Source organism: Tamandua tetradactyla, chromosome 6, assembly GCF_023851605.1.
Source record: "Tamandua tetradactyla isolate mTamTet1 chromosome 6, mTamTet1.pri, whole genome shotgun sequence".
In the NCBI taxonomy this organism is placed as follows: Eukaryota; Metazoa; Chordata; class Mammalia; order Pilosa; family Myrmecophagidae; genus Tamandua; species Tamandua tetradactyla.
In genome coordinates this window covers 30,865,221-30,886,509 of record NC_135332.1, presented here as the reverse complement: position 1 = coordinate 30,886,509, position 21,289 = coordinate 30,865,221, and the positions used below count along the sequence as shown (strand labels likewise).

Sequence of the window (21,289 nt, the reverse complement as noted above, 5' to 3'; positions counted from 1 at the left end):
AGGACTAGAGTGGACACCCAGTATGCATACTTTGAAGAGCTTTGGGAAGGTCTATGGATATACTTTTCCTGATTCCCTCTCTCCATCTCTCCATCTGTTCTCAGTCCACCTGCTGCCTTCCTGGGGAATCTGGATTAATCCTTCCTATTCCCCTGCCCCCTTCAGCTGCTAATGCATTGCAGCCCTCTGCCATCCTGGCTGTGCCAAGGTGTCACCATGCCAGCTTATGCCTACTGAAAGAGTTGCTGGCGGAGGACATGATGTCTGAATCCTGGCACAGAGCTCCTGTTGGGTTTTCTGGGTGGCAGTGGGGGGAGAAGGTGGAGTGTGGAGCAGAGCCACCCACGCACTGCTGCCTTCAGAGTTGGAGATCACAATCCTCCGGGGACCAAACTTTACACATGAAAGTGCATTTCCTCCAGCTGCAACTTTCATTCCATCTGTTCAGCAGCCCCAGCCCCTTGGCTCTCCAGATGGGAGCCCGGCCTCCTTCCTGAGTGGCTGCTTCACCACCTCTACCCAGCCTTTCAAGACCTGTCCCACTTATACTTGTCTTACTCTCTAGGGGCATGGGTGTTGCTACAACCCTGCCCTCAAAGCCCTTCTCTTGTTTTGAATTCTTCTTTAAGAGTTGAGGTTTAAATACATCTAGCCAGACTTCTTTTATCCATCCCTTTCCCCTCTTTTTTGCCTCCCAAAGATTGTATCAATTAACTCCCTTCCCTACTGGGATTGATAGTTCTTCTAAATTATCTTATGTGAATCAGTTAGGTGGTTAGAGCCTTCAAGCAATCATTAACAGGCCTGTTTTGACAAGAAACATTTTCCCTAGCCAGGAGACTGATACCTTCCACCCTACCCATATCCCCTGCCTTTCCCAACTAACTGTCTCAAAAATGCATGACAGTCACCAAGAGCAAGGCAGGTTTTCAATAGTTCAGCATAGTTCTCACCTGATTATTAGACAAACAGCCTACAGAGTAAGCATTTCCTACCAGTAGTGCGCTAGGAGCCCAGTTCTGGTACATTCATTTGGTGGCCTGTTTTTCATACAGTGTTTCCTTTTGTGTGCCATGCATTGTGAACATAATATGCTGGGAATTCCAACTTGAATATGACCACTATTTGCCCTCTAAGGGATTCAAAGTCTAGTAGGAAGACAGGTTAAAAAATAATTGCATCTCAGAAATGCAGGGACAACAACGAGGGGAGGTGTCCAGGCAAGGTGAGGCTTGGACTGGATAGAGTGTGGGAGGATGTAAGGAAGAAATGGAGCTTTGGCTCCACTGCCAAGTGGAGATAGGGTTTTTAACTGCCTAACTGCTCTCCTTTTTACCCCATACTCCTGCCTCTCAAGTCAATTTCAAGTGAGAACACAGGAACAGGCGAGTGCCTCTAAAATGAGATGTCATCTAGCTCAATCTGAAGATATTTCGAGATGCTTTGTAAGCTGCCCGTTTGTTCAGGGTGCCATACAGGGTCACGGAAACTGAGAGTGCCCGATTTGATTAAAGTCAGTAACAGTGTTGGGTTATAATAGGGCTGATAAATGTGAAATACCAGACAAGTTCAAACAAAAGTGTTGTTGATCAGCTAACCCTGGGCGGCCTGATGCCTCAGGTTTCTAAATATCAAAGGACTTTCATCTGCGGTTAATTCTCGACTGTGTAGAAGGGAGGGAAGCAGCACACAGATTCCTCCAAACACTGTTTTTAGTTTGGGATGAATTATACTGATGTCTATTTTTGTCAGAGCATTAGGTCCAACACCACTGTTCATGCTCAGGCTCATGGTAAAGTGATTTTACATTTCCCACACACCTGTTAGCCTAGGGCAAGGGGAATGGCCCACAAATGTGATTTGAGCACAATTAGAGGGAAACCTATATTGGAATTAAAGATTAAAAGAAATAAAAATTATATGTTGCTTTTTAGAGGATAAATGTATCAGAAATTAACCATTAAGTGGATAATCTGTAAAGTAGGGTACTTAGGAGTGGATTCTGTGTTTTCTCACATCCCCATAACACCCTTGTGAAAAGAGAACTGAGCAAACTGATCTGTACCTTTTAGAGATGGAAAATCCTAAAGTTAGAGAAGATTAGGTGATCTGGGGTAGGTTATTGGGAGATTTTGAACTAGAAGTTAGGATTCCCTGGGTTCTCAGACCTGTGCCCTCGGAGTGGGGGAAGTAAAGCTCCTCAAGAGGCCCACTGCCTCTGCCACCTGGCTTCACCTGCCAGTGAAACAGTGTACACATTTTATGACTGATACTGGTCATTTTCCTCAGAGGCTGTGGTAGAGGAATTGTCTTAGGTTTCTACAGGATCATTCAGCCCTTCCTGCTGAAAATACCAGCTGTCTTTAGGAATAGCAGTCTCATAATATTTATAGAGCTCCTTTCCCAAAGCTCTTAGTGCGTGACATTTTGTCCTTAGAACACCCCTGGGGAGAGGCTAGGCCAGAAACAAATCTCCCCTTATTTGGAATGTGGGGTGCCCGAAACCCCACAAAGCACGTCAGCTAAGGTCACCTGCTGACTCCGTGGGAGGGTGGGAGCCAGAATGGAACTTCTGTTTCCCATGTGTTAGGGGGTCAGCAAGCTCTTTAACCCTCAGTGAGCTAAATCTGTGTGACTCCTACCCTTTTAGATTTCATGGTCTAATAGAATGTCCAGTTAATTTGGAGGACTCATACAAGCATGCTGGCTTCTTATTTTATTCTATCAAGGATGTTAAATTTTTAAAATTTAATATCACCATTATGATTTACAGAAGAACATTGTAACTCTCAAAAGTTTAGGAAAAGCTGGCCATCTCAGAATAAAGGACCCGATTTCCAAAGAAATGACAGTGAATATCCTGTCACTATATCAACAATTTATTAAGAAATTAAAATTTATTTATAAAAAATGTTCATAAGATGTTATTCTATGATAGCATATTGTGGGATATTTCAGTATAATTTCTTGATAGAAGTTGGCCAATTTGGGGGCATTCCAGTGGAGCTGGAATGTCACATAGACATGCTGACAAAAATGGAACATGCATTGAGATTTTACATAACTAAGAACATTCTGAGAGTTCACAAATAACGTCTCCCTGGCCTTTGGCCACTTCTGCCTTCTCTCTGCAGGGCTAGGGAGAAAACAGGCTGTGAAGGCTCAGAGGGCTTCCTAATAAAAGTCTGCTAGAAGAAGCCTTAGAAGATGCTGGGCTCCAAGACCTATCCCCAGGATGCTCAGGCCGTGGCTTTGATTACCTGTTCCAGAGCTTTGAGAATTTATTCCAAAGGGTTGCCACATATTGGTAAAAGCCAGTTTCTAAGATACAGTTTTCAGACTGAGAACCAATGGATTATGCCTGCCATTAGCAGAAAGGGTAGGAAGGAAATAGGTTTTAGAATGAGAAGTGACTTCATTCAGTGCCTTCCACGGGGCTGAGGCACAAGTCTACAAAGGCTAGTGGGTTTTCTGTCTAAGTATACCTGCCTCCCTGTCATTTCTGGGAAAGCTGGAAAGGAGAAGTGGTTTAAGGAATTTGCCAAAGGAGGGACATGTTTCTTCCTGCCCGTTTCTGTATGTTTTCATGGTAGGGAGGAGGTTAAAGCTATCAGAAGCACCACGCTTCAGCACAGGTTCTGACCAGAGACTGTTTCCTTCTATTCAGGACCCTGGAACTGCTACATTCAGACCACACTGCTAGAGGGGATTATGTCACTCTCACATGATGGCTGGGAACTCCCTGAAATTTTATATAAAAGTGTGCACATATGTGTGTATGTGAGCACTTGTGCCATTGTGCCAAGCTGGCAGGTTCATTTTTCTGTAAGAATGATACATATTGCTCTTCAGATTCTCAAAGGGATCCATATACAAGGTCTACTATAATCACAGGACTCATTTAATTAAAAGTGATTTCCCACAACTGGGCACCACTACAAAATATGACAAAATATCATTCCCAAGTCTGCTTGGATGGAGGGATGAGGTTGAAGTTATAGAGCTACTCCAAGAGAGTAATATACCCAATTTCACTTCTAGTTTCCTCCGTGCCTGTTGTCAGACTCTATCTAGATTTGTCAAATTTAGCAAATAAAGATACAGAGTACCCATTACAACTTCTCTAATTGAAAAAATTTTTTGAAAAAATATTTCAAACAAAGAAAAAATAAATACACGGTATCCAACTAAATTTGAATTTCAGATAAACCATGCATACTTTTTTTTACTTTGAAGATATTCCATGCAATATTTGGGACGTGCTTTTACCAGACAATTTTTTGCTGCTTATCGAAATTTGCATTTAATCAGGCATCCTATATTTTATCTGGCAACACTATTTGAGGTGTTAATCATTATCATAAATATTCTCTTGGGCCCCTCTCTCCCTACTCAGATAAATTCTGGGCACAGAAATTTTGTTCAGGGCCAAAAATGTTAGTTATTCTCTTGGCCTGGGGAGGCGCAATACCAGATTTGGTCATCAGGGGGCACCATTCTCTTAAAATAGGTTCCCAATCGAGTTTCAGGGACCTCAGAAAGGGATGTGGGTACTGAATTGAAGTTTCAGTTTGCTGCTTCTCTCTTCCCTCTAGAGCTCACTTCTCCCTATCCACCATACTGCCAGAGTTATCTCTGTGAGACATGAGTATGATCCTGTCACTGTACTCCTTAAATCACTTCCAAGATTCCATAAGAAAGCTCTATCAGGATCCCACTGAGGTCTCTTTTCCCTACTTCCATTCCTGCTACTTCCACCATACCAAACCCACCCACTTTACACTTCAGGTGCTTCCCACTCACTATGAACCATTCACAGTTTCCCCTGTACACCACCTTCTGTCATGTTCTGTGCCACAGTTCCCTCTGCTCAGAATTCCCTTTTCCACCCAGGGCTTCTAGGGACTCCATTCATTCAATATAGTTCACAAAAAAAACACAGTACTGGGACCAACCGTGTGCTATGCTAAGCACTGGGAATACTGTGGAGAAGGCAGAATAGGTCCCTTCCCTTATGCATCTCATAATGGGGGGGGATAGTCAATAAACAAGTAAACGTATAAGTAAATGAAATAAATGAGTTTAAGGCTTAACTGACCTGGCTTCCTCAAATAGACTTGACCATTCCCTTCTGTCCTCTGATGACTTTTCATTTTAAGGGCCTCAAATTACAAAATTATTGCTGGGAACATCAACCATGAAGCAAGCCAGTTTAAAATTCAATAGGAGGGTGCACACATGGTTCAGTGGTAGAATGCTCTCCTTTCCTACAGGAGACCTGGGTTTGATTCCCGGACCATGCACCACCCCACCCCACCACCCCCAGAAAAAAAAGAAAAAAAGTCTGTAGGGTATGGCAGTGGCAGGGGTGTCTGTAGTGAACAGAGAGTGCATGTCCCGTCTAAAGGGGGCAGTGGCTTTTCTAATTGTTGCCAGATCTGTTATTTCAAGAAGAAATACTAATTTGTTCATGAACTCTCCCAAGTTTTAAAAATTCTTTACCAGCTAAACTGAACATGCCAGCAGGCCAGATTTGGCCTCTGGCCAACAGTTTGCCACAAACCATATTGTGACACATATTGCTTTGCATTTGATTAGTATTTCTATGTATCTTCTCCCCCCAACACTGTATCTTTAGCCTTTCACACAGTGACCAGCCCATGGTGGGTATTAATAAATGACTATGGAAGGGAGGAAAGGAGGAGACAAATGGGGAAAAACAGTTTATTGATAAAATTTCTTATTGTCACTGCTTTGGGCTTGGGAAAATGGAACAAGAAAGCCTGAAACAATTTACTACTGAGCGTGTGTGTGTGTGTGTGTGTGTGTGTGTGTGTGTGTGCACGCGCATGAGTCTGAGTTCCCATGTTAGCAGGTGTGGCAGCTGGAAAATGTGTCTAAGAACCATCAGCTCCTTTCTTGGTGGGCTCCCAAGTCATTCCTCCCCCTGTGGAGGGGGAGGGAGAGGAGAAGAATGCAGGGTGCATGATGGACTTTTCGGCTTACTTCCAGAATCTGTACTCACTGGCACAGAGATCAGAAAGAGCTTATATAGGCTTTTGGCACTAACTGATGCATCCTCGGGGGAAGGTGTCTGGCAGCTGCTGCCACCCACTGCCTACTTACTAGAGTGTCCACTGCATAGCAAGCATTTGTGTGGGTCAGAATAAAATTCTTTCTCTTCTTGCTTGTCCTAAGCGGTCATCAAAATGACCTTTCCTCCTGCCTTGGGGGAGGACACTTAAGAGAGATCAAAGCTCTCATGTTAAAGAGAAAAGTGGGGGTTGCTTAGACTTCCATTCCAGGCTTCAGGGGCAGAGTGGGTGGGCTGATTTCCGCTAATTATATGCTGTTCAAATTCTCAAGAGAGGTTGCTACCTCAAGGCCACACAGATCAACCCCAGTGTCTTCTGGCGCCTCAGTGAATAAGGACATATCTTAGGGAAATAGACATCTGAGGCTTAGAGAGTATATTTGTCTGATTTTCTGGAGAAATAACTAGATCATACAAGGATCAGAGCCTCCATCTTAGTGCCGAAATCTCTTGTGAGGCCTAGAAAATGGGATTTTCTGAATCAGAGAGGGTATTTGGGTAGCCTAAAGTGTGTTGGAGTCACTCTGCAGGCTGGACAGAGGAAATCTCTGTGCCATGATTCTCTCTCCGATGTGCGGTACCTTGAAAGCAGAAGCCACCACCATTCTCCATGAGGCCTCACGCTCCCTACCCAGTGCCTGACTAGACAGGTTTGAAAATAGGCCTTCCAGAAAGCCATCTCACACAGATTGTGCTGACTCAGACCAGTCTCTAAGATCTAAGTCTGGTCCCCATCCCAGAGCAGAGGCGTGGGGGGAATGTGGGAATGTGACCCTGGGCCGTGTGCCCATGCTGCTCCAGAGAGAGTGGAACAGGGATCCTGACTTACTTAGGCATCTGCTGAGTGAAAGGGGACAATCAGCAACGGCTTGAGTTCCCCCATACTGTTTGGCTGTCCACCACACTTTGCTTTGACAAAACCTATCTTCTGAAATTCTCAGGAGCAGGATTTGTAGCAGAGTCAGTGCTTTGAATCTGGGAGTGAGAGCATTCCTTAACATCTTCCCTGGCTCTCATTTCTAATCATGGAGTTGTGACTGACCATTTTTCTGGGCCCTCCACTTGTGTCTCCAACCCCCTTTTCCCCAAAACTGCCTGACTAACATGAAAGGGAAAATCCAGGATCCCTCTCTCCTCTTCTCCACACACTACCTATGATCCTGTCCATCTCGGTTGCTTTCAGCTTCCCTCCCACCCTCCCTTCCTGCCTTCCATCCCTCGCTGTCTCTTTCCTCTTTCCACACTCCTCCTTTCTCCCTCTGTCTCCAGTTCTGACAGTGAATCCTTTCCCTGGCACAGGCCCTCGACTTGCTCGCCAGGCCTGCTGGGTTACTCTCCTCATTTCTGTAGCTCCTGTCCAATTATCTCTCTGGCCAGGCTTGTTGGGGGCCCTCTCCTCTGACACCCCTGCCTCCTTCCTTCATGCTGCTAACAATGCTATGGCCCTCAATTCACTTCCATTTGGGGATGGGGATGGGAAGCCTCAAGTGGAAATATGATTTTTGACAATATGCTCTGTGTTCTGCTGAGTTCCCGGCAGAGTTAAGAGAATCTTAGGGAAGGATTACAGGATCTGATTTTAACTAATGTAGAATCAAAAGCTTCTTAGTGTCAACCAGTCTTTAATAATAAAGGCCCAGGGATGGAGAGAAACCCAGGCCCTTGCCATGGAGAACAAGGCAGCTATGACTCAAAGGCATCCTTGCTAGACTACGTTCCTGAGTTTAGTGTCTTTGGCTTGGGAATTGACTTTGAGGCTTTTTCAACATAGATAAAAATAGAGCTCATAAATGCCATCATAGGCACTTTTTGATAAGGTGGCCTTTTAAGGGAACACTGGGCTCCCAGCAGAAGGTCTGAGTCAAGAAGCCTCTTGGATGGATGTTCAGGGCTTTCACAGGCTGCTCACCCAACCAGCCTGTGGCTAAACAATGAATGCAGGAAGGGGGAGGTGCTAGAGGCTTCTGTGCCCAGAACTTCAGTAACCGAGTTCCTAAAAGAAATGTCGTTTCATCTAATCTATTCATTCCACAAGCGTTTATTTGGATACCTCCTAGGGGGTAGGAATGCTGCTTGGCACTGGAAATGCCATAGAGAAAAATAAAAATAAAATCCCTGCCCCCAAGGAGCTTATATCTAGCGAGGGACACAGAGAGGGAATCAGGCAACCACGATGCAGGATGATAGTGTCATGGTGGAGAACTATGGGAAGACCTAGCTCCGAGTCATAGAGGAACTTGTCCAGCTTCCTAGGGAACAGATGGATCAATAAAAGTCTGAAGAATAAGCAGAGAATTAAGGGGGAAGTTGGGAGTAGGGGCAGAGAAAGGTATGGAGAAGACTATTCTGGGAAGAGCCATGTGCAAAGGGCTGAAAAAAAGAGAACTTGATTTACTCAGGAAATTGAAAGCGATTCTGCGTATGGCTAGAAAGCAGAATGCTAAGTGGGAGCACCTTGAGGCAGAAACACAGACTGCTGGTAAGGAGCCTTTGAACTATGTTAGGGAGTTTGGACTTTTTCCTAAGGGCAATGAGCAGACACTAACATGTCCTATGCAAAGAAGTGACCTGATCAGATTGCCATTTTAGAAAGCTCACTCTGGCTACAGCCTGGAGAATGAACTGGAAGGGGGAACATCAGAGACTAGAAGGCCAGTAAAGAGGCTGTTGTGATCCAGGGGTGAGCTAGGGAAATGTCAGTGGAAATGGAAGGAAGTAGACAGAAGTCGGTGGAGATGCAAGTATGGGATTATTAGAACTTGGTGACGAATTGGATGTGGGCTGTGGAGTCATGAATACTGCCCAGTTCTCAGGCTCAAGTTAATTAGTGAAACAAAGGATACTGGAAAAGGAGCAAGTTTTAGATATTAGGTGCCTACAGGACATCAAAGGGAAGCTATCAGGCTGGTAGCTGGGTGTGTAAACTCAAAGACCTGTCTCAAGATAGATTTGGAATGTTCTTTAGCAGATGGATGGCAGTTAAGCCATGAAAGTGAATAAGCGATCTCAAGACAATCGAGGACCATGTGAAAAGAAGATCTACTGAACAATATCTGAGGAAAGGGATGGCCAAAGAGAGCCCATAAAGAAAGATGAGACCACACAGGCAGAGAGGGAGGAGAAAAAACAGATGGAGTGGTCTTCTGTGGTTGGCCTTCATCATTCATTTGCCCCTTCTCCTACCAAAAGCACCCTGGTTTTCCTTTGAGGGATTCACTTTTCTGTTTTCAGTCCTATGGTTTAGGTCTTAGGGAAGAGATACTAATAGGTTCTGCCTAACTCTCCTGACCCATTTCACATAACCTCCCAGCCTTCTCTTTGGACTCTAACCACCCTGGAATTTGAGTTTCTCAAAAACCCCATGCCCTCTCTGACCTTAGGATCTTTGTTTAGATAGCTTTCTTTCCGCACTCCTCTTCTCCACCCCGTTTGCCTACTAACCTTCCCTTCATTCTCCCAACCTCTGCCCAAACCTTCTGTTACATTCCAGACAAAGCCAAGGCTTTTGTTAGGAATTTGTTCATTCATCCAGCACTTATGTAGTCATCCCCTTCTGTCCGTGTGTCAGCACTCTACTAGATGCTGGGACATAATGGAGAAAACAAGACAGATCGCTGTCCCCATGGAGCTGACCATCCAGTGGGGGAAGACCAATAATAAACATATAAAAACAATTGCCAATTGCTGTTAGTGTTGTAAAGGACATAAACAGAGTAACTTGAGAGAAAATAACAGAAGGTCCCTATTTTGGATAGGGTGGGTGGTCAGAGTAGGCTCTCTGAAAACATGACCCCTAAGCTGAGATCTTGAAAAACAGGCAGAATCAGCCATAGGAAGAGTTAGGGGAAAAGTGTTCCAGGAAGAGGGAATAGCAATTGTAAAGATCTTGTGGAGGGAAAGAGCTTGATGGGTTCCAGGAATTGATCAATGGCCAGTGTGGAAAAGAGCAGTATGAGAGGTGTTTGATAAAGAGGCTCCTGTAGGCTGTGGTAGAGTTTGAATTTTATTCTTAGCATAATGGAAAGCCATTAAAAGATTTTAAGCAGAGGTGCAACTTCATCTAAGTTTTAATTAGATTGTCCTGGTCACTGTGTGAATGGATTAAGAGGCAAGCAGAGAATTAGGATGGCTAATTAAGGCATTCCTGCTATTGTTCAGGCAAAAGTGGGTGGTGGCTAGAACTTGAATGGGATAGGGAAGATGAGAGACATGAATGAATTCATGAGATATTTTGAAAATAGAACTTTGGGGAATTTCTGATGGATAAGCTGTGAGGTATCAGGCTAAAGAAGGAGTCAAAAATAACTCCTACTTGCTGGCCTGTGGAGAACAGAAAAAGGACCAGGCTTGCTTGCCTCAACTTCAGGTGGTCTCTTTCTTCCTTGGGGTCCTTGGGGCAACTCCTCAGAAGACCAGAACTTGAGAAGCAAGCTCCCTTGAAAAACCACTGGTTCAGAATCTCTAAGATATCTTCCAGTCATGAAATTCCTTTACGCTAAACAGGAAACTTGCTGTGAATAAGGACAATATTTCTATTTCTTTTGACTCATCCTATAGTAGCCGAGTAGAGCTCTGTACCCAGGGAACATTCCGTAAGTGCTATGACTGTTCACTTTGGCACAGACCTTTCATAATTGAATTTTAGATTAAATTCCTCTTTTAAAATGGGATTCTAATGTAGAGTAAACTTTCAACTGAAACCAATTCACCTTGATAAAGTAGAGTCATGGCAAGGATAATTCAAAACTGTAAAATCCGAAGTAATTTTTATTTGAGTTAAGGCTTAAAAAAAATTTGTTTTGCTAAACTAATTATGTACGTTTAGGTAAATGTTATTTTAGGGCAAATGTCAATAGGTGATGGATCAATCTCATTCAGAATAGGTCCAAAAAGCCACTGAAAAGAGTTTATAACAGTGAATATAATATATTTCTGGCAATATCTTCTTTTTGATAAACTATTAACCCTCTAAAACTTATTTTGAATCAATGACTTCAGGTAATTTTTAGACCCATTTTAAAGATGAATGCAAAGGAAACAAATTCATTTTAGGTTGTATTGCGAGTCAGAGACAAAATCACGGAAAAATTAGGGATCAAACCTGTCATTTCCTCTACTGTCTTTATCACTGCTTCCTTTTTGCCTGGCACTCCACCCTTCAGATGTTAAGTTCCCCAGCATTTTCCATGTTAAAAACTCAGAACTTCAATATCTATAAGCATATTGATCGAGTCCTCAAATAATCACACCATTCAAGCCTTTTGTCTTATTAAAAAGGGAAGTAAAGTAACAAAATTCCTTTTATATGCCAAGAGGTTTTGAACAAATATCATGTCATTTGATGCTACTTTATTACTCTCTGATGAATGAAATGGGAGGGAGTTTGCATACCAGCATCTGATTCCATTTCCCGTTTGGGGTCCTGTTGTGGATAAAGCTAGTGAAAGGAGTCCTGCAGCTTACACTGTGGACACCCACAGCAGTGAGGGCTTTCTCCTCCCTACCCGGTAGTGGTCAGGGCCCAGCATGTGGCCTAGGACTGGCTGACTGGGTGCTGCTACTTAGGACTTTGGGTTGCAGCATGAACATACAGATGGAGGCCAGATATTCTCTGCAACAGCAGAGGCAGCATGTCTGGTGGCAGCACTCTGTGACAGTACCCAGCAGTTCTCCTAGCCAAACTATCCTGCTAAAGAGGGTTCTTGTTCTTCCTCCCTCAGCCCTTGGTTTCCAGCCCAGTTTTCAAGTCTGGTTCTTTATCTCCTGTCGATTCTGGGAGCCAGCAATATTTCTTTGGTAAATTCCAGATCTGGTTGATATAACCAGTGTTGGTACAGTTGCTTACAACCACACTAATCTTACAATGAGACTGATCTGTGAGGAAACTGAGAGGCCAAGGTCAAAGAATTTTCTCAGGGACCTCAGCTAGCAAGTGGCAGAGGTATGGCTGAGAAGTCTGTGCTGTTTCCTCCATTCTATGCATTCCAAGTTAACATTATAGTAAGTGTTAGTACTAGGTTGAACTTGATTCTCTAGACAGGAAGGCTGGAGCTCATTCATTAAGCCACAGCTGCCTCAGTATGAAATTTTATCAATCAAATATTTTTCCATTGCCAAAATTTTCTATTTACTCTATGGTGAGCCCAACACAGTCTCATAATGTGTTCTTGTTGGCATGCTTCCTTGTGTATGATCCTATATCCGTGCCCTAGGTTGTGTCATCTGTCTTTTTCCTTTAAAGTTGGAGCCTCTAGAGCACTGGACCATACCACGACTAAGCATCCTCTCTTGTGGATCTGCATCTCCAGTGTCCATGTGGGCTCAGCACACGGCCCACTTTTGAGTAGAGGGTTCACTGACTGAGCAACTGAACAGCTGTGCAGAGAGGGGAGAAAATGTAAGCACTTCCTACAGGGCTAACAACCAAATGAGACTTTGCACCCAACTTTTATTCAGACCTACAGCCTCAAGGGAAACCATTCCTTTGCTTATAGGACTGTAAAATGGAGCAGAAGATCCTTATTGGCAGAATAAACACCAGAAGTCTCAGGGTCTTTGGGGACAGAACATTTGCCCAAACCAAGCTCATGAAGGCCAATGTTTGTCTTTTGGATTAAGAAAATGAGTTCTGCCTGTTTCCTACCATCACTAGGAGCAGTGAATTGAATTGATGCCAGTGTAAGGTTGATTGTTGTTGCATAGATAAAAACCTCATTAAGTCCCTCGGGAGGAGAGAAGAAATTTATTTTGAGAATAGAGGAGTGAGGGGAGACTGACTCCTTGCTTGTCCTGGTTACCCAACCAACAAAACTGTAAATGAAGGAAATAATTAAATAACTCACTTTTTTTTTTTCAAACCTCGTCAAAAGGCTGCATGAGTTTTTAATTAGTGCTGCATTTTCAATAAATCCGTATCTGTACGTGGTGCCGATTCTTTCCTGGATAAGGGAAAGATAATAATGAGAATCCTATTTTTTCAGTCCCACACTAAAGGGATGCCTGGTATATTTAATCATGCTGTAGAAATCCTGGCAGCTTTCTCTGAGCCCAGCCTCTGCTCTAATTACATTTCTAGATTTTAGTAAATTGAAAGGGAAAATGTAGGAACAAAATAATTAAAACCGAAGAGGAAGTGCATATTAAAAAGGAGAAGCTGTTTAAAATTCTTCCACACAGTGATTCCAAGGACATCCAAAATCGTTTAATCAGCTCCACACTGAATCAAAGTCCTTTGTACAGAGACTGGTGGATCACATCTCAGGTGGGTGGCATGGTCCCCACAGTAGAAGAGGCATCCCATTGCACCAGGCTGCAGATGGGGACAGGACCTCTCATGTCCTTTCAAATCACTGGAGATTCCGGCCCAGCGCAGCAAGCTGCTGGCGCAGACTCGCTGGCCCCTGGGAGTTTCCTCGCAGGTTCTGGACTGTCTGGCCAAACTCTAATGATTAGCCCTAATTGGGAGATAGGAAAAGTATGCTGCCTATGCCTCCAGTTTCCTCTTTCTGCAATCCTTCCCTACCTCCATTCTCCTCCCTCCCAGTAGACCCCTTTTCTTTCTTCTCTCACTCCCAGTGAATTCTCAACAATCTGGTGGCATTCGGAAGCCAGTTACTTGTTCACTGGGTTACCTCTGGATTTTCACAAGGATACAAACTTTCAGCAGAAGGAATGTATGTTTGCTATTAATGATAAGTGAAATCTAATTGAAGACTGTCAAGCATCAGCCTAATATGTGATGGAAGATGTTTTTGTTTTTAAGTAGGGTGAGCATAGTAACCACATCATAGCAGAATTTGGGATTCTCATTTCTTAACCTTTTTGGCTGAAATACAGGTTGTGCAGGCACTAGGAGTTTGGAGTGTTTTGTCTATGATTCCTAGAGAATTTTAAACTGTGGGATTGTAGGGTCCGCTTCTGTATTTGCAGGTGGAAGTTATCCTGGCATTGTCAGGGGGTTCTTTCTAAACCCTTATGACTTTGCTTTTGGGCTTCTAGCCGTCCCTGTTGAAAGACTCACCAGCCACCTGGCGCCACTACGCATGTGGCAGGCAACAGTGAGCATTGTATCCTGGATACAGTCCCACAAGTCTGGGAAGCTGTTCCCAAGGCAGTGCCCACATTTTGTCACCTAGTGACCCAGAGGTTCATCACGTTGCTCTTTTGAGTCTGATGTTGTGTGTATGTGTTTGTGTGTGTGTGTGTGTGTGTGTGTGTGTGTGTGTGTAAGGCTGCCTATATAATGACCCTATCTCAGTAGGGTTCTGGATTATTTGGCTTGATTCAGTAAGAATAATTTTTTTTTACCTTTCTTTCTTGTATAGTATAACATATATACAAAGCAAAGAAATAAAAAGGCAATAGTTTTCAAAGCACTCTTCAACAAGTGCTCGCAGGACAGATTCCAGAGTTTGTCATGGGCTACCATACGATCCTTTCATATTTTTCCTTCTAGCTGCTCCAGAATATAGGCTAAAGGGCTTAAATATATTTTTTATCATCACAATTGACTTTTTTTCCTTCTTCTTTTTTGTGAAAAATAACATATATACAAAAAAGCTATAAATTTCAAAGCACAGCACCACAATTGGTTGTAGAACATATTTCAGACTTTGACATGGGTTACAATTTCACAATTTTAGGTTTTTACTTCTAGCTGCTCTAAAACACTGGAGACTAAAAGAGATATCAATTTAATGATTCAGCAATCATGTTCATTTGTTAAATCCTATCTTCTCTGTATAACTCCACCATCACCATTGATCTTGCCATTCCTCTCTTTAGGGGTGTTTGGACTATGGCGATTCTAAATTTTTCACATTGGAAGGGTCTGTCAATAATATGGGTATAGGGAGATGGAACTATCTGAAGTTCTGGAGTAAGAATAACTCTTAAAAGTTTAAGCTAAAGGGAACAATCGTGACATAACAAATATTCCATCACTGGCCTGATTACTTCAATATAAGGAGATGACTTTTTTCCTCGCAGGGCTGAGATGTTCCAAGACATCTTTCTATCACTCAGCTCAGGAATGAGTGAAGTCCCCTGGGATATGAGGCAAACTAGGGACCCAGGTGTCCAGGACAACAATTGTCACTGAATCAGATTCCTTTCAGATAGGCCACCTATGTACCCTTGTCTTACCCCCAAAAGAAATGCACCTTCTTGGTTTTGTTTGCAAATGCTAAATTTTTTAATTATTTAGAAGGGTCTTTAGCATTATCATAAAAGTCCAAAACATATTTTACCAGAGTTGGTTTAAAAAATATTGGCAGAGAGAGTTCAAATAGAGTGGAAAGGCTACTCTGGAGGTTGCTCTTACATAAACTTCAGGTTGACCTTGCTACCTGTCATAACTTGCCAACCCCCAACTAGGACTATTCCAGCCAATCCTAAAGAACACCTAGGGCAATTTATAAGATTCCACAAGGGTTCCAGGCACTAGAGTAACTTTTCAGAAACCCACAAACTCCAGATGGGTCCCTGGTCCAGATAAGTCCTGAAACCTAGCCCAGCCTCTCCAGAACATCAGATAGTTCCATCTCCCTATACCCATATTATTGACAGACTCTTCCAATATCAAAAATTTAAAATTGCCACAGCTCAAACAACCCCAAAGAGAGGTATGGAAAGATCAAAGGTGATGCTGGAATTATACATAGAAGATAGGACTTAACAAATGAATATGAATGCTGAATCATTAAATTCGATATCTCGTTTAGTCTCCAGTATTTTAGAGCAGCTAGAAGTAAAAGCCTAAAATTGTGAAATTGTAACCCATGTCAAAGTCTGAAATATGTTCTACAACTAATTTTGGTGCTGTGCTTTGAAATTTATAGCTTTTTTGTATATACGTTATTGTTCACAAAAAAAAAAAAGGAAAAAAAAAGTATTTAAGCCTCTAGCCTCCTATATTCTGGAGCAGCTAGAAGGAAAAATATGAGAGGATCGTATGGTAGCCATGACAATCTCTGTGACCATTTGTTGAAGAGTGCTTTGAAAACTTGCTTTTTTATTTTTCTTTGCTTTGTATATATGCTATACTATACAATAAAAAAAGTTTTAAAAAAATGAGCTACCTTTTATCTACGATATTGACAGATGAGTAAAAAATATGGATAAAAATAAATAAATAATAGGGGGGACAAATGCTAAAACAAATTGAGTAGATTGAAGTACACTAGTGAACAATGAAAGGGAGTGGTAAGGGGTATAGAAAAAAAGTAGGGGGAACAAAGGTTAAAATATATTGGGTAGATGGAAATACTAGTGGTCAGTGAGAGGGAGGGGTATGCGGTATGGTATGATGAGATTTTTCTTTTTATTTCTCTTTTGGGAGTGATGTAAATGTTCTAAAAAATGATCATGGTGATGAATATACTACTATATGATAAAAAAAAAAATAAATGAGCTAACCGGGTGCACGGGTTCAGTGGTAGAATGCTCACCTTCCATGCTGGAGACCTTGTTCGATTCCCTACCATGCATCTAAAAAAAAGTAATAATAAAATAAAAATAAATAAATGAGCTAACTGCATGTAAAAGTAGTTGCTAGCCCATACACTACTTGCAAATATAAACTGCTGTTGTCAAATGCCTTCATAGTTATGCTGCTCATCCCCTCAAATACCCCCCCTTCAATTTTGTATGCCTCTATTTGGTCCTCGCACCTCAGCTCAATTTTGCGCGCCCAGCACGCGACCCCCTTCGAATTCCCGCCTCTTTTTTCTCAGGCCCCTCCTTCCCATCAAATTCTCGGGCTGAAGAGGCCCCGGGGCGCATGCGCACCAGAAGAGGTAGGCGGAGGCTTGAGGAGGGGAGGAGGGGAAGGAGAATCCAGGGAGGGGAAGGGAGAGACCAGCGGGTGGAGGCCGCGCGGGGTGGGGCCCAGCGGGGACGCGCTCGCTGCGTCGACGTGCTGACGCCATGACGCCTCGGCCGGTGTGTGTCGGTGTGTGTATGTGTGAGTGTGCGCGCTCCGAGTGTGTATTTGTGTATCGGCGGTCCCGCAGGTCCCGGATGTTGCGGACAGTATGAGGCGAGCGCAGGGGGACAGGAACCAGCAGCTGTCGCCGCCGCTCTCAGGTGAGTGGGGGGAGGAGAGTCGAGGGAGGGGGGTTATCCTGTAGGAGAGTGTGTGGGGACGCCTCCCTTAAAGAGGTGACTGACCCCGACTCTCCCCCCTCCCACACATACTCTTCTCTGCCCCATTTCCCACATCCTGGGTTACGTGGCCTGTGAGTGCCAGAGCCTAATCAACCGTCCTTTTTTCCAATCCCAAGCATTCAGGAGACACAAACGCACCCCCTGCCTTCAGCGCCCCCATCATTTTCCTAGCCCCATCCCCCTTGCCAAATAGTGAGCTGTCGCCTGCGGCGAGGTGGGTGACTGCGCATGCGCGAGTGTGAACGCGCTAGGGGTGCTTGTTTGCTGCCCTAGGGGCGCATGCGCATCGCTGTTTTGCAGGGACCTGCGGGATAAAGAGCTCCTTGACCATGCGCCTCCCTCCTTCCCAGGCAATGAGCTAGACTTGTTGCCAGTTAGTGTGCCTGTTGCTCCTATCCAAAGGGAAGAATTCATTTATTTGAGGGATTTGTGAACAAAGCACTATTCGCATCTGGTGTTACCCCAGAAACTCCTAGATGACAAACGCCTCCCAGAGCCAGCGTGGCCCATACTGAACATTTTTAAACTGTCACTGCAACTTCTGGTTCTAGTATTATTTTTCCTTTCCTCTATTCCCATCGTCACGTTGTGTCTTTAGTACAAGCCTCCCCCAAGTTTAGGAATTGGTGTCCCAACCCTTTCAGTTATTCAGGGCAAAGGTTTTTGGTAGCCTTTCTAAGGAGAGCTAAGGATCATAAAAAAGAGAGTAAAGGGGATTTCCTTTTAGTAAAATTTTTAATTATCCTCACAAAACTAGAAGGAGCACAGTATAAGGCTTAGGGTAATTAAGTCAAGACATCAGGGTTCTCATCTGCCATCCCTCCTGTTTGTGTGACCTATTTGCCTCTTTTTGAAAAAGATGATCTTTCCTATTCCTTTCATTTTAGTTTTTACATTGTTGATATTCTGTGAACATCACATGAAAACAAAAGCAATCCGAGACTGCTGGAAGACATAACTTATTCAGTGGAGGTTTCAATTTTAAGTAATGAGAGAGATGTTTTCTTTCACTTTTGCAGATAAAAAGAAACTTAAAACAAGAAACTTTACAGTAATTTTTAGTTTTCCAGGAGCTGAATTTTCAGTTGGTAGATAATATATTCATGGTCCTTTAATTTGCTCTTGTCTTGTGCTGCTCTTTGGGATACTTTGCTGCTTTTAACTTTTACGATCAAAACAGGATGGGGAAAAGATAAACTCTTAATAGCAAAAGTTTTGCTGAATAGCTTTGAAATGAATAGCTAAATTGTTTGTTGCATGTGTATGTATGCATTTTCTGCGTTTTTCAGTTATCCCTGCCCATTCTCCTACCTATCTGGATAACTGGGAATGGGAGATTACTAGTAAGACTATTTTCTATTCTTTTTCCTTTTTTTTTTATATTCTCCTCTCAGGATTTTTTTCTTTTGGCTGCCATTCCTAACTCTAGGGCCTTATGTTCTTGGGCCTTAAAGCGTGTGTGTATGTGTGTGTGTATTTTTTTCTTTCTTTTATTCACTTCCCCATTTAACTCTGGACTTCACTTGGTTCAGTTGTCTTGTGCTCCTTGTTGTCATGGTTACACTTGGGAGCCAAGATGACACAGAGGAAGCACGGTACTTTGGGGTACATATATGATCCTGTTGTCTTGGGAAAGAGCTGGAAACTCATCCTTTTTCCTTGTGTGAAGACTAAAGAATATAAGTTACTGGGACAACCCCACATTTAGGATGAAGGCAGTTGTTCATTTGGTTCTTTGGTGACAACTTTCCCTTTTAGAACTCTTCAGAGTGACTAATATGGTACTTGAATATATTTAATGTTGCCTATGAGACTTCCATCAGGTTCTGGTAAAATCTTGAAGCAAAACAAGGTAATAAATGTCTTGTCTTTTCAGTAGACTTCGTCATCTAGGGTGCTTTGTTCTTATCTGGAAATATTTCATCTGGTTGAATTTACCCAACCCTCATTTAAAATTTTTATGGTCTGTAGACATGAAATGCTTTTAGGATTAAGATGAGTATCAGTAAAAAATTTGTATTGGTGCAAAGTCTTGTTTAAAAAATTTACTTTTTAAAATGCTAACATATGTACATACATATGAAACAAAACTCAAAAGGTACAATGTTGGTAGTACAACAATGTGAATGTAATTAACAGCACTGAAATATATATCAGAATGTGATTGAAAGGGAAAATGTTAGGTTGTATATATAGTAACAGAATAAAATATTTTAAAAATCCTCAGAAATACGTTACACAGTGAACTTACTAGGTTAATAATATAATTATAAAAATATGCTTTCATCAGTTGTAACAAATTTTCCACACCTATGCAAGATGTTAATAATAGAGTGGTTATATGGGGATCCTATATTTTATGCACAATTGTTCTGTAAACCCACATCTTTTCTAATAAAGAAAAAAAATGCATAGTAAAAGAAAGTAGAGCCTCTCTTCTAGTCTGCCATCATCTATCTGGTTATTCTCTCCAAAGACAACTGTTGTCATCTGGATCTTGCTTATCCTTCCAGAGTTAGTCTATGCTTATATGAGTATATGCACCTATGTATGCTTTGGTGTTTTTGTTCGTTTTATACGAGTGATAAAATGCTATACCCATTATTCTGCACTTTGCTTTTTTCGCTTAATATATCTTGGTGATCATTCCATACAGTACATACAGTGCTCCTTCTTTTTGAAGGCAGGTATTCCATTATATAGATGTATGTTGCTCATGCCACTCTTATTGGACATTTAGGTTGTTTCCAGTGCTAAAATGAATTCCTTGTATGTGTTAATTAGGCTCATGGGTGTCAGATAAATTCCTAGTACAAGTGCTAGATCAAAGGGTATGTGCATTTTTAAATATTGTTAGATATTGCTAAATTGCCTTCATAGAGGTTATGCCAATTTATATTCTTGCCAGCGGGTGCGTATATGACTGTATCCTCACCAACACTCTTATCAAAATTTTTAATCTTTGTGTGGGTTTTTTAATCTACGCTTTAAGAGTTCAATATGTAGCTCATTAAGCTCATTTCACCAAGGAGTTGTGGATAAATACTGTCGCTGTTTTGCAGATGGTGGGTGGAGGGTATACTTCGACTGAAGAATAATGTCATAAGAACAAATCATATGCCTGGATAACAACAAATCCATGACAATGCTAGGAAGACAATAAATAGAACCTGTATTCCAATTTCTTCCTCCAATTCTTAGATGTTGGTTTCTGTATGTGAAATTTTGTGATCGTCTTTTGATAGCATTGACTCAGAATTGTTTATATAAATGAACTGTCTTTCTGTTGAGGAGTGGTAAATTGAAAGGCTAACCCAGTTAGTTTACGTATTTTACTGAATGTCGATTGTTTTTGTGCAGAGTATTGGTACTAGCATTTTTTAAGAGTCTATTGATTGCAGAATACTTCACTATGAGCTTTGAAGAAATGAAGTGGATTAAAAGACATTAGTGTGTGAAGAAGCTTCCAATCTTGTTGGAAAACCAGATCTATTCAATATGTGAAACAATAAGAGAACAGTCAGAAAATGGAATGGAAAGAGTAATGTGCTGTGCTCCATTCTGGGAGGATCTTGTAAAACATCGATTGAGGTTTAGAGGAGAGTTCATTTGGGAGACCTTCCCGGAGGAAGTGCATTGTGAGCCTTTTTTTTTTTTTTTTTACAACTATTCAAGTGAAAAGTTTTAAACATACAAAAAAATGGAAAGAATCGTATGATTATCACCTTTATACCCATCACCTACATTCAACAACTGTTCATATTTTGCCACATTTACTTTATGTATCTGTATATGTGCATATGGTTATATATATATATAATACATACATTTTTTTAACTGTGAAATACAGCATATATACAAAAAGAAATTTGCAAGTACTTTTTTTTTTTAAATTTTCTTTTTTTTTTTTACATGGCCAGGCATCAGGAATCGAACCTAGGTCTTCAGCATGGCAGGCTAGAACTCTGCCAGTAAGCCACCATGGCCTGCCCCCTAGTACATTTTAATAAATAGTTATAGAACAGATTT

At 42.1% G+C, this 21,289-nt stretch overlaps 1 protein-coding gene and 1 long non-coding RNA gene across 5 annotated transcripts in view; one reads left to right on the top strand and one right to left on the bottom strand.

Moving 5' to 3' along the window:
- Nucleotides 1–12,956: 12,956 nt before the first annotated feature.
- LOC143687600 (uncharacterized) lies at nt 12,957–17,014 on the bottom strand. The gene is made up of 3 exons (XR_013177594.1): nt 16,765–17,014; nt 16,543–16,582; nt 12,957–13,032 (listed from the first exon to the last, which is right to left on the bottom strand). It is a non-coding gene; the product is annotated as an uncharacterized LOC143687600 (long non-coding RNA).
- Nucleotides 16,957–21,289, top strand: part of SPOP (speckle type BTB/POZ protein) — a 100,478-nt gene continuing 96,145 nt past the window's right edge. For 3 of the 4 annotated variants that reach the window (XM_077164709.1, XM_077164712.1, XM_077164708.1), the window contains exon 1: nt 16,957–17,179. The gene's annotated coding sequence lies outside the window, so the exon portion shown is untranslated. The remainder of the gene's footprint in view (nt 17,180–21,289) is intronic. The other variant, XM_077164706.1, reaches the window with a different exon arrangement.